General features: G+C 37.5%; 1 long non-coding RNA gene across 1 annotated transcript; it reads right to left on the bottom strand.

The window, feature by feature from the left end:
- Nucleotides 1-200: 200 nt before the first annotated feature.
- Nucleotides 201-11,491, bottom strand: LOC116421443. Its single transcript, XR_004231811.1, has 3 exons — nt 11,421-11,491; nt 10,465-10,688; nt 201-640 (listed from the first exon to the last, which is right to left on the bottom strand). It is a non-coding gene; the product is annotated as an uncharacterized LOC116421443 (long non-coding RNA).
- Nucleotides 11,492-12,061: the final 570 nt, after the last annotated feature.

Here is a 12,061-nt window from a genome sequence, read left to right as displayed (position 1 = left end):
TTGGAGTCAGGAAGATCTGAGTTCAAATCCAGTTTCAGATACTTACTAGCTGTGTGATTCTAGGCAAATGTGACTTTGTTTTCCTCAGTTTCCTCATTTATACAATGAGTAGGAAAAGCAAATTGCAAACCATTCCAGTATCTCTGCCAAGAAAACCTCAAATGGGTCAGAAAGAATCAGACATGACTAAAATGACTGAACAACATTAACAACAAAAACCATATGAATATCCATCCTTAGGAGTGGAGTGAGAAACAACTATCCTTGAGATTCAGCAACAGAAAATATCCACTATCGGATCCAAGTATCCAAGAAAAGTCCAAAGGGTCAATGGGAAAAATCATGACAAAAGAGACCCAGATGAACCTATGTTATATCCCTATGGTAATCATACCTGATTAGCAGCAGAGAACGGGACCTTTTTTATTCTGGGGGCATACAAACTCCCCAACAGAAAGTGCAGATGTATTCCCAGTTTTACCTCTGCTCCTCCTCAAAGATCACGAAGAATTCCAATGGTTAAAGGAGAATGTCAGGCATTCTGGGGCTCTTGGACAAAATTGTATTGGCAATGTAAAAGCTGGGCTTGGGATCAGAAAGTCTGATGAGTGACCATCTCTATGAACTTCAGTTTTCTCATCTGTAAAACAAAACAAAACAAAACAAAAAAGGATGGGACCAGATGTTCTTTAAAGTCTTTTCCAATTCTAAATCTTGCATCCTAGATCCCTCTTCAAGCATTAGCTGCATCATTACCTAGCACTGAATTTTTAAAGCATGTAAATATAAACTATCCAACCACCTTCCAAAGTCCTGGCTATGGCTATATTGCTCCTATTATCTATAGTATTCTATCATTCCCTGACTGAAATCTCACAAGTAGAGTGCACCCCATACAGGCCGTAAATCATGGACTTAATACAATAGAGATTTTTACAATAATGTTAGTCTTGCTATGGCTTTGCTGGAAATGCTTCCCCTTCTGGAATGAAGTGGTACACGTAAACCAGACATTCAAAGAGCTACTACATTTATACCTATCTCTGTATTCATCTAAGTGATAGGGAGCACCATCTCCAGTCATCCTGATCTATATTTTGCCATTGGAACCAAATGGCTCTGGAGGAGAGAATGAGGGTGGCGACTTTGAATAGTCCTTCCTCACTTAAATCCAACTCACTTGATGTCACAACATCACTTTCTAGTATCATGGTCCTCCTCAAGGACAAAGGACAAACAACAACAGCAATGAATAGAGAACTGGAGCTGGAATCAGGAAGATCTGAGTTCAAAAGCAGCATGAAATACTAGTTATATGACAAAGGAAGTTACTTAACTACTGTCTACCTCAGTTTCCTCATCTGTATTAATAATAGTCCCCACCTCCCAGGGCTGATGTGAGGATAGGTGAATTAATATTTGTAAAGGGCTTTGCAAAACTTAGAAAAGCATATAAATGTTATCTTATGTTATTCAGGTCCTAGGTATCTGTATATATGCTTAGCACATAATAGACAATCATTTTTCATTCATTCATTCACATCATGCCTAATGGGAGCAGACAGTGAATTCGGAGTCATGAGTGTGGACAGTGTGCCAAAAGCATAAATCAGGAGGTCCATTTGACCTTTAGAATAGGTTGAATCTTCCCCATTCTGTCCTGGAGAAACAAGGTTTTGATTTTTTGCTGGGGACTTTTATCATAATCACCCTTGAATCATCTTCTGTGTCTCCCCATTCAGATCTCTGCCAAGTGTAATCCTTTCTAGAATCTGCCTGCATTGTATAATAAAAGCATAAGCTATGATAAATCTTACGATTTATCTCCTAGAATCAGAATGCAGAATGGATAACAAGTACACACCTTTGAAAAGTATGCAAGCATGAGCTCAGGGGACTATGGAATTGAATGATTGATCTTATTTATTAATAAGTTTTTTTTTTTTTACTTTCTTCAAGTTATCTGTATTAGTGCATTCAAAAACACCAATGCCACTGTTGTGCTTCTGTTGCTGTTCATTTGTCCCACTGATGTTTAGTTTGGAGTATTTTATGATAACTACATGGTACGCCCCTTGGGAATGAAACATGGGGCTGGAAAGGTGGAAATTTAGAAAGATTAAAGACGGAAACTCTGGAGGTGTCAATCAGGATTTAGATGAGAACAAAGGATAAATATTCTGAATGTTTATTACATATTATTTGTCATACAAAATACTAGACCTAGAATAGGAAATTGTTTGTGTTGTGTCCAGACTAGCTCTCTGGAGTCCCTGGTCTTAGAAGAGGAACGAAGAGGTGGGACTCAAATGGATGGTCAAACATGGAGTCCATTTATTCCAAATTCTCTCAGCCTTATATATAACCTAATGCCCTTATACAGCCAGAGTAACACAGTGCATATGCTAACTATATACTGTCATGTGAGATCACATTAACAACTTGCTATTGTGTGCAGGTGACTCTTTGCCACCTGGTATCACTCTGCTTCAATCACAACACAGGTTGTCACCAATCCCTGACTTCTCAGAAAGGCTGAGAGCCCTTAGAAGAGATGGGGAGCCGAACCAGACATTGTCAGCAGGTTCCCTTTGGGCTGAAGGGTCTTATACCTCACCCAAAGTTCCCCCACTGTCTTTTTGGTCATTTTAGTCATGTCTGACTGTTTATGACCCCATTTGGGGTTTTCTTGGCAAAGATAATAGAGTGTTTTGCCTTTTCCTTCTTCAGCTCATTTTACACATGAGAAAACTGGACTTAAATGACTTGCTCAAGGTCACAAGCTAGTAAATAGCTGAAGCCAGATTTGAACTTGGGAAGATGGGTCTTCTTGACTTCAGATCCAACATTCTGTGTACTATGATGCTCCCTAAGTGAGACCTAAGTTCAAATCTAGCCTCAGCCACACAAGCTGGGTGACACTGGACAAATCATTTAATCTCTGTCTGCCTCCTTTTCCTGGACTGTTAAAATGGGGATGACAATAGTACTTTTCTCCTAAAATTATTAAGATGATCAAATAAGGCAATGTTTATAACGTGTTTAGTTAGTTATGGCTGGCACATAGTAGGCACCAAATAAATGCTTATTTCCTTCCTTCCTTCCATAAGCTAATTAGTAGCTTGACACAATGAATGTTAGTATAAAAAAGACAGTTAACCAAGAGATATTTATATTAAGTTGCAATAGCCTGCAATGATTCTTGCTGGGGAATTATTTTTTGAAGGGTTAGAAGCCACTAAACTTAACATGTTTCTTACCATTTATCCTTTGGATAAGAGCCTTGTACTATACCAAACTCACTGAAGTGACAGAACTAAAACTTGAAATTATTTTTGACTTGGTATTTCAGCTGTTTTTCAGTGGCATCTGACTTTTTGTGACTTATTTTGGGTTTATTGGCAAAGATGCTGGAGTTGGTTGCCATTCCCTTCTCCAGCTCATTTTACAGATGAGGAACAGAGCTAAGTGACTTGTTTAGGGTTACACAGCTAGTGAGTGTCTGAGGCTAAATTTGAACTCAGGAAGATGAGTCTTCTTGGGTCCAGGCTCAGTGCCCAATTCACTTCACTATCTAGCTGCCCTTGACATAGTATATACACTAATAAAGCAGCAGGTAGGAGGGGGGAAGACAGAGCCAAGATGGCAGGAGAAAAAAAGACAGCTACTAGCTTGAGTAAAAAAAACCACCTTTAAATAATGCCATAAAACAATTAGTGCAGGAGTGGAACCCACAAAAAGATGAGCTAAAAAGCCAAAGAAAACTTAGAAGATCAGCAAGGAAAGTCTATTGCACCATAGTGAGAGCGGAGCAAAGTCCATGCCAGCTACATCAGCACAGACCAAGCCCCAACAAACCAGGAATAGGCCTTGCAAGCCACTGAATCAGCAGCCATAGAAAATGCTTTTCAGAGCTACCACATATGGTAAGGGAGTCACACAACTGGATAGAAGAAGATTACAGGGAGTCTCTTGGCTAGAACCAAGGCAGGACTCTGTGGCTTTGCCCATTTTGAAATCTGGGTCATGGCCATATGTGGCAATCCCAAGACAAGGAGGAACACCAGCATACTCAGTGGAACAGAGATCCTCATAACAGTTCCAGGGCAGAAAAGAGTGTGGTCACTCATAGGTCACAGCACATTCTAGGAGAGTAATAAACACACCTCTTCCTAGATCTCATACCACCTTGGGAGAACTGGAAGTTTACAGCTCCCTAGAAGTATCTCTAAAAACAGCTTCATAAAACCCATAAAGCTTGTAATAGTACATCCTGTACCCTGGGAGCAGGACCTTGTTTTAAAATATAGTTAAAAGTCAAAAAATAGACTATGAAAAGTGAGCAAACAACAGAAAAAAAAATTCTGACCACAGAAAGTTACTATACTGACAAGGAAGACCAAAACACACATCCAGAAGAAGATAACAAAGTCAAAAGCCTCAAGAAAAAATATAAATTAACCTGAGGCCATGGAAGAGCTCAAAAAGGATTTTGCAAATCAAATAAGAAAGGTAAAGGAAAAAATGGAAGAAATGAGAATGACGCAAGAAAATCATGAAAAGCAATTCAACAGCTTGACAAAGGAGATGCACACAAAAAAAAAAAAATACTGAAGAAAATACATCTTAAAAAACATACTAAGCCAAAGGATAAAAGAGATACAAAAAGTCAATGAGTAGAAAAAGGCATTAAAAGGCAGAATTGGCCGAGAGGAAAAAAAGGCACAAAAATTCACTGAAGAAAAAAACTCCCTAAACAGTAGAATTGACCAAATGGAAAAGGAGGTACAAAAGTTCATCAAAGAAGATAATTCCTTAAAAATTGGAATTGAGCAAATGGAAGCAAACAACTTTATAAGAATCCAAGAAATAAAACAAAATCAAAAGAATGAAAAAAACAGAAAACAATGTGAAATATCTCATTGGAAAAACAATTGACCTGGAAAATAGATTCAAGAGAGATAATTTAAAAATTATTGAGTATCATCTGAAAACCATAATTGAAAAAAAGAATCTAAACATCATCTTTGAAGAAACTACCAAGGAAAACTTCCCTGGAAGTTCTAGAACTTGAGTTAAATAGCAATTGAACTTTAGGATTAAACAGCAATTGAAAGAATCCACTGATCACCTCCTGATGAAGGTCCCAAATGAAAAGTCCCAAGAATATTATAACCAAATTCCAGAGCTCTGAGGTCAAGGAGAAAAGAAAAAACTCAAGTATGGCAGCATCATAGTCAGGATAACACAAGATTTAGTAACTTCTACATTAAAGGATCAGAGGGCTTGGAATATGATATTCCAAAGGGCAAAGGAACTAGGATTACAACCAAAAATTACTTACCCAATAAAAACTGAGTATAATTCTTCAGGGGAAAATGAACATTCCATAAAATAGAGGACTTTCAAGCATTCTTGATGAAAAGACCAGAGCTAAATAAAACTTTTGACTTTTCAAGTACAAGACTCAAGAGAAGCATAAAAAGATAAACAGGAAAGTGAAATCATAAGGGACTTAATAAGATTAAACTTCTTACATTCCTACATGAGAAGATGATACTTGTAATTCATAAGAACTTTTTCATTATAAGGGCATTTAGAAGACCAAGGGCATATAGGTGTGAGTTGAATATGAAAGATGATACCCAAAATAAATAAAATTCAGACGTGAAAAGGGTGAATGTATTTCAAGTAAGGAAAAGGGAGAGATAGAATGGGTTAAATTATCTCACATGAAAGAGGCAAAAAAAATCTTTTACAGTGGAAGGGAAGAAGTGGGAGGTAGGAGGAGTGAGTGAACCTATTTTCATCAGAATTGGCTCAAAGAGGGAATAATATACCCACTCAATTGGATATAGAACTCTATCTTACCCTACAGAAAAGTAAGAGTGGAAGGGGGAATGATAGAAAGAAGGGCAGATTAGGGGAGTTAGTAGTCAAAAGCAAAACACTTTTGAAGAGAGACAGGATGAGAGAGAGAGAGAGAGAGAGAGAGAGAGAGAGAGAGAGAATAGAAAAACATGGTGGGGAAAAAGGATGGAGGAAAATATAGTTTACAATACTAACTGTGAAAAAAAAATTTGAATGAAGTTTCTCTGATAAAAGCTTGGTTTCTCAAACATATAAAGAAATGAGTCAAAATTATAAAAAAGTCATTCTCCAATTGATAAATTATTAAAGGATATGAACAATTTGCAGATTTAGTAATCAAGGCTAGCTATAGCCATAAGGGAAAAAATGCTCTATATCATTATTGATTGAAGATTCCGTAAATTCCAAATTAAAATAATTCTGAGGAACTGCCTCATACCCATTAAGTTAGCTAATATGATAGAAAAGGAAAATGACATTTTGGAAGGGATGTGAGAAAAAATGAATCATTAATATACTGTCAGTAGAGGTGTGAATTGATTCAACTATTCCGCAGAGCAATTTGGAACTATACCCAAAGGATAGTGCCACTACTAAGTTTATATCCAAAAAGGGATTTTTTTTAAATGAAAAGAAACTACATGCACAAAAATATTCAAAGTAGCTCTTTAATAATAGCAGGGAGTTGGAAACTGGGGAATGTCCAGCAATTGGGGGAAATGGCTGAACAAGTATATGGTTATGATGGAATTCTATTGTACTATAAGAAATTATAAAGATTAGAAAAATCTGGAAGGACTTTCATGAGCTGATGCAAAATAAAATGGACTGTGTACAAAGAAACACCAATACTGTAAGATGATCAGATATGAATGATTTAACTATTCTCAGCAATGATCCAAGACAACTCTGAAGGACTTGTGATGAAAAATTCTATCTATACCTAGAGAAAGAACTGGTGATATCTGAATACAGATTAAAAGATATCTTTTTATTTTATTTTTCTTGAGGTTTTGTTATCTGTTTTCTTTAACAACATGATTAATATGGAAATGTTTTACATGACCAGATATATATTATATATATATAATATATATCTGGTCATGTAAAACACATATATATGTTTTATATAAAACATATATATATATATATATATATATATATATATATATATATATATATATAAAACCTATATTGAATTGCTTCCTTCTCAGTGGCATTATATTCCATCTCTTGGAAGAAGGGTAACCCTAACAAATCTTACTACAAACCTGGCCATCATATTCCTTGGACAATATGAACTTATCATTCATGAAAGACCTATTCCAAACCCAAACTTTTTGTTGTTCAGTCATTTCAATTGTGTTCAACTCTTTAGGATCCCCATTTGGAGTTTACTTGGCAAAGGTACTAGAGCAGCTCGCCCTTTGCTCCTCCAGCCCATTTTACAGATGAGGAAACTAAGGCAAACAGGTGAAGTGACCTCCCCAGAGTCATACAGCTAATAAATGTGTGAAACCAGATATAAACTCAAGATGAGTCTTCCTGACTCCAAACCTTGTCTTCTATCCATTGAGCCATCTAGCTATCCAAAGCCTTACCAAAAATCAAATAAGACTGAAATGAATTGGGCAGAGCAAAATTATGAAACATTGGTCTATAAATTTGAGAACCAGACTTGACAGAACAGACTAAATATCATTACAAGAGCATCAGTCTTTTTCCTCTAACAGTAAGGATCCTTTAAATGTAGAAATACATATAGAAGAATTGCACATGTTTAACCTATATTGGATTACTTGATAGGTCTACATCAGGAGGAAAAAAGTGAGAAAATTTTGCAACATAAGATTTTGCAAGGATGAATGTTGAAAACTATTTTGCATGTATTTTGAAAATAAAAAGCTATTGCTTAAAAAAAAGATACCCATGTTCAATGATGAACCTTAAAACATCCTTTTTATTTTCAAACCAGATCTGTGATTTTATTAGTACAGAGAACTCCCTTTTCTGAAGCAAATTATCACCTACTTAAGCTTTGCCCAGGGACATATATCCAGCATATCACAAGAGCAGGATTTGAACTCATCTTCCTGGCTTTCAAGCCAACTAATTCCCTATGCTGTTTCTGAAGTGCAATTATCCATCCAGAATCTACAGGACTCAGGGAATAATGGGAATCCCAATGTAGATAATGAGAGAAGTACACCCTCAACAACTATCAAAAGCAGCCATTTCCTAAGCATCATATGCACAAATGTTGCTCATACTTTATTCTTGAAGACATCAAGATGATTCCTTTACTTGTGCATGAATTTTGTAGATAAAGAAATGGAGACTGGGAGATCAAATGTCAACACAGGTTTAAAAATAAAAAAGCAGAACCAAGATTAGAAAACCATGTCTTTTGACCCCAGAACCAGACATTGCCTTTCAGGATCACTAAGAGATTGGGGTTAGATTGTCAAGAGATTTAAATGCCAAAAAGCGAGTTTGTTATTTAATCCCAGGTAAGGGAGCAGCTAGGTGGCATAATAGAACACTGCTCTTTGGAATCAGAAAGACTCATCTTCATGAATTACTATCTAGATAAGTTAACTTCACACTATTTGCCTCAGTTTCCTCATCTGTAAAATTGGCTAGAGAAAGAAATGGTAAACCATTTCAGTATCTCTGCCAAAAACAGACCATGCAGGGGTCCTCAAACTACGGCCTGCGGGCCAGATGCAGCAGCTGAGGACGATTACTCCCCCTCATCCAGGGCTATGAAGTTTCTTTATTTAAAGGCCCACAAAACAAAGTTTTTGTTTTTACTATAGTGTGGCCCTCCAACAGTCTGAGGGACAGTGAACTGGCCCCCTATTTAAAAAGTTTGAGGACCCCTGGAGAAAGAAAACAACTAAATGAGGAAACACTGAAGTTCCTCTCTTTATCTAATACATAATATCTCCTCTGTGCCTTTAATTTGCCCTACCCCAACTCCCACAGAAAAGGAAGCTATCATGTGTCTGAAGAAAACTCTCACATTTGTGTCCAGCATAAGAGCATCTCCCCATCCCAGACATCAGCTCCCATTTTGTTTCCTTCTGGGACAAAACAGAGCAGACAAATGGCCCCTGGCAATCTGACTGGATAGGCTACAATTATTTTTTTTCACTAGCTGGGAGAGAGACATCTTTCTCTCTCAAATGACTTCTCTCCCAAATTACTGTCATTTTTTTATTATGGTAAATAGAAAAAGACTCACCACAGGGTCTTTTTGCAATGTGATGCTCTACCCACCCCCAGGTTTCTGCAGGCAGCACCCAGAACCCTCTCTCTCCGGGAAAAATAAATGAGCAAATATATTTTCTCCCAGGCCAGAGAGAAGGGTCTCATTAAAGAGACAACCAATCCTAAAAGCACATTTCGTGCATATTAAAATCCAGAGGAAAATATGTGAGGTGAAACTAGGCTCCTGTTTATTTTTCAGTGCAGGTGGAAAGAGCCAGAAGATCCTCTGGGAAATATTCCCATGAGTTTCTCCCAAGGAGCTCTCCAGATTTTGCATGGTCACAAGGTAACCTGCTTCCTATTCTCCTGGGTGTAGGTAAATATGAAGTGAAAGCCTTGGCATCCAGTTACACAAAATCCCCAATTTGATTCTAGAGAGGAAACTAGTGTTAACATGACCCCCCACTCTCAGCTCTGCAAAGCTCCTCCATCCTCTGTGCCTGAAAGAAGTTCCACCAGAACTTAGAATCTCTCCTTTCCTTCAAAGAATGGGTCAGGTGCTAAATCCTACATGAAATCTTTATGCTCTTAATTATTAATGTTGTCTACCCCATTCTAAATTATTTCCTATTTACTATACATAATTGCTATTATACTACAGAGTATTTTTGTCTTTGTCCCCTCAGTGCTTAAAAAGTACTTGTGTATTGAACTCCTATTATATATGTAGTGTTCCTATACATGGGGACTAAGACAAGTTCGTTTATATCTTTGTATTACCAGTATCTAAGATAGTTGGTGCTCTGGATAGAGCTTGGCCTGCAGTCAAAAAGATCTGAGTTCAAATCTGATTTCAGATACTTAACTAGCTATGTGTCCCTAGTCAAGTCATTTCATGCAGTTTGCCTCAGTTTCCTCATCTGTAAAATGTACTGAAGAAGAAAATGGCAAACTACCCCATTATCTTTAACAAGAAAACCACAAATGGGATCACAAAGAGTTGGACATTTCTGAACAATAACATCTAGGATTGTATCTTTCACATTGGGTTTGGAGGGGTCAAAGATCCAGACATGATTTCATAGTGTGGGTAACACATCAAAATATAGTTTTAAAGGTAAATTTCTTCATAGATTATTGTTTTATAGCTAGAAGATACTCTGTGGGAGGGAGAAGGGGGTACAGGGAAGACCAGCACCTCTGGTATGAAGGCTGTCAAGCCCTTTTCAGAGCTGTTCATCCACCTTTGGTGTCCACCTGATTCATCCATCTTTCACCTGTGGCTCCACAAAGCTGGAGGATGTACTGGGCCATACCCCAGGAAAACCATCCTGGCAGATGGGCTAAAATAAGTTGAGGGTAACTGAGAAGGTCTCAAACCTGTTGGTGAGTTGAGAGAGTGTCTACCCCAAGCATGTGAAATCTTCCCCGAGAAGAACCAGCGAATGAGAACATTTGTTCCAATGGTCATGAAGATGGCTGGAGCAGGTACTATGGAATACTTAGAGCTTGGTCAGACATCAAGGACCTCAAGATCATCCGCTGCTTTCCAGGCCATCACCAATTCAACTTGACCTTTTTCTTGTCACTGAACTTCCATGACTCTAGAAGAGAGAGTAAGCAGAGGACTTCGGGCAACTCCACCTCAATTAAATCCAATTTAATCGCTCGAGTAAAAAGATAACACTCATTATCATTTTACCATTTATGGACTATTTGGACACACTGTGCTTTGGCCCTGACATTAGTAATGTCATTTTGGTCTTGTTTGAGCACAAAAAAGACCCAAACTTCTGATAATATGTATTCCAACCCCTCCTTTCTCCCCACATTTTAAAAATGATAAGCATCAGAAGTAGGATTTGTCGTTAGATAAAGATTAGATGACCCACTCATTGGCGGGGGGAGTGTTATACACTTAAAAGGAGAGCCTCTGGTATATAACATGGATTAAAGGGGCTCTTGGGTTCTAAAAAGAACCTCAACTTTCAAATTCTGTGATTCTGTGAATCCAAGTTCCTATCACTATGTACTAAGCCTCCAAGTATGGAAACTCTTCACTGACACTGAATAGCAGCTCCTCCATAATGTATATAGTCATATAAAGCTAAAGGTTTCAGTAACTCACCCATAATTACACCAGTAGTGTATGTCATGTGAAAGATTTGAATCCAGGTTTTCTGGGTCACAAGACTAATCTGCTAACTATACCACACTAGCTCTGGGGAATGTCACAGGTATTTAATAAATGCTTCCTGAATTGTTGAACACCCTTATCTTGTCAGTTCCAACCCCTGGGCTGAGCCTCAGACTCCCTCCAACCTTACCCAACATACCCTGCTTCAGAAACGAACTTTTTGTCTCATCCCCAGAGGAGCAACCGACCTTGCAACTAGGCAGGAACCTGCAGAAAGGAGATAACAATACACTGCATTTATGTAATCCTTTAAACGTCTAATCTTAGTTGATCCTCATGACAGCCTTGGAAGGTAGCTGATATTAATATCTCCATTTTTTCTTTTCTTTTTTTAATCTTATTGAAGTTTTCGTATTTTATTTTTCTCCAATTACATGTAATAACAATTTTTAAAATTCATTTTTAAAACTCTAGTTTCAAATTCTCTTTTACGCCCTCCAAACTCCCCTCATTGAGAAAGCAAGCAATTCAATACAGATTATACATGTGTAGTCATGCAAAACATTAGTTATGTTGTGAAAGAAAACATAAGAGTAAAAAACTTTCAAGAAAAATAAAGGAAAAAGGATGCTTTATTCTGCATTCAGACATCATCAGTCCTTTCCCTGGGTATAGAGAGCATTTTTCATTATAAGTCCTTCAGAGTTGTCTTGGGTCACTGTATTGCTGAGAATAGCTGTCATTCATGGCTGATTATCTTACAATATTGCTGTTATTTTGCACATGGTACATTTTGCTTTGCATCAGCTCATGGAAGTCTTTACAGATTTTTCTGAGAGC

Source organism: Sarcophilus harrisii, chromosome 1 (assembly GCF_902635505.1).
Source record: "Sarcophilus harrisii chromosome 1, mSarHar1.11, whole genome shotgun sequence".
NCBI lineage: Eukaryota > Metazoa > Chordata > Mammalia > Dasyuromorphia > Dasyuridae > Sarcophilus > Sarcophilus harrisii.
Note: the sequence above shows the minus strand (reverse complement) of the source record. Positions and strands in the feature narration are given on the sequence as shown.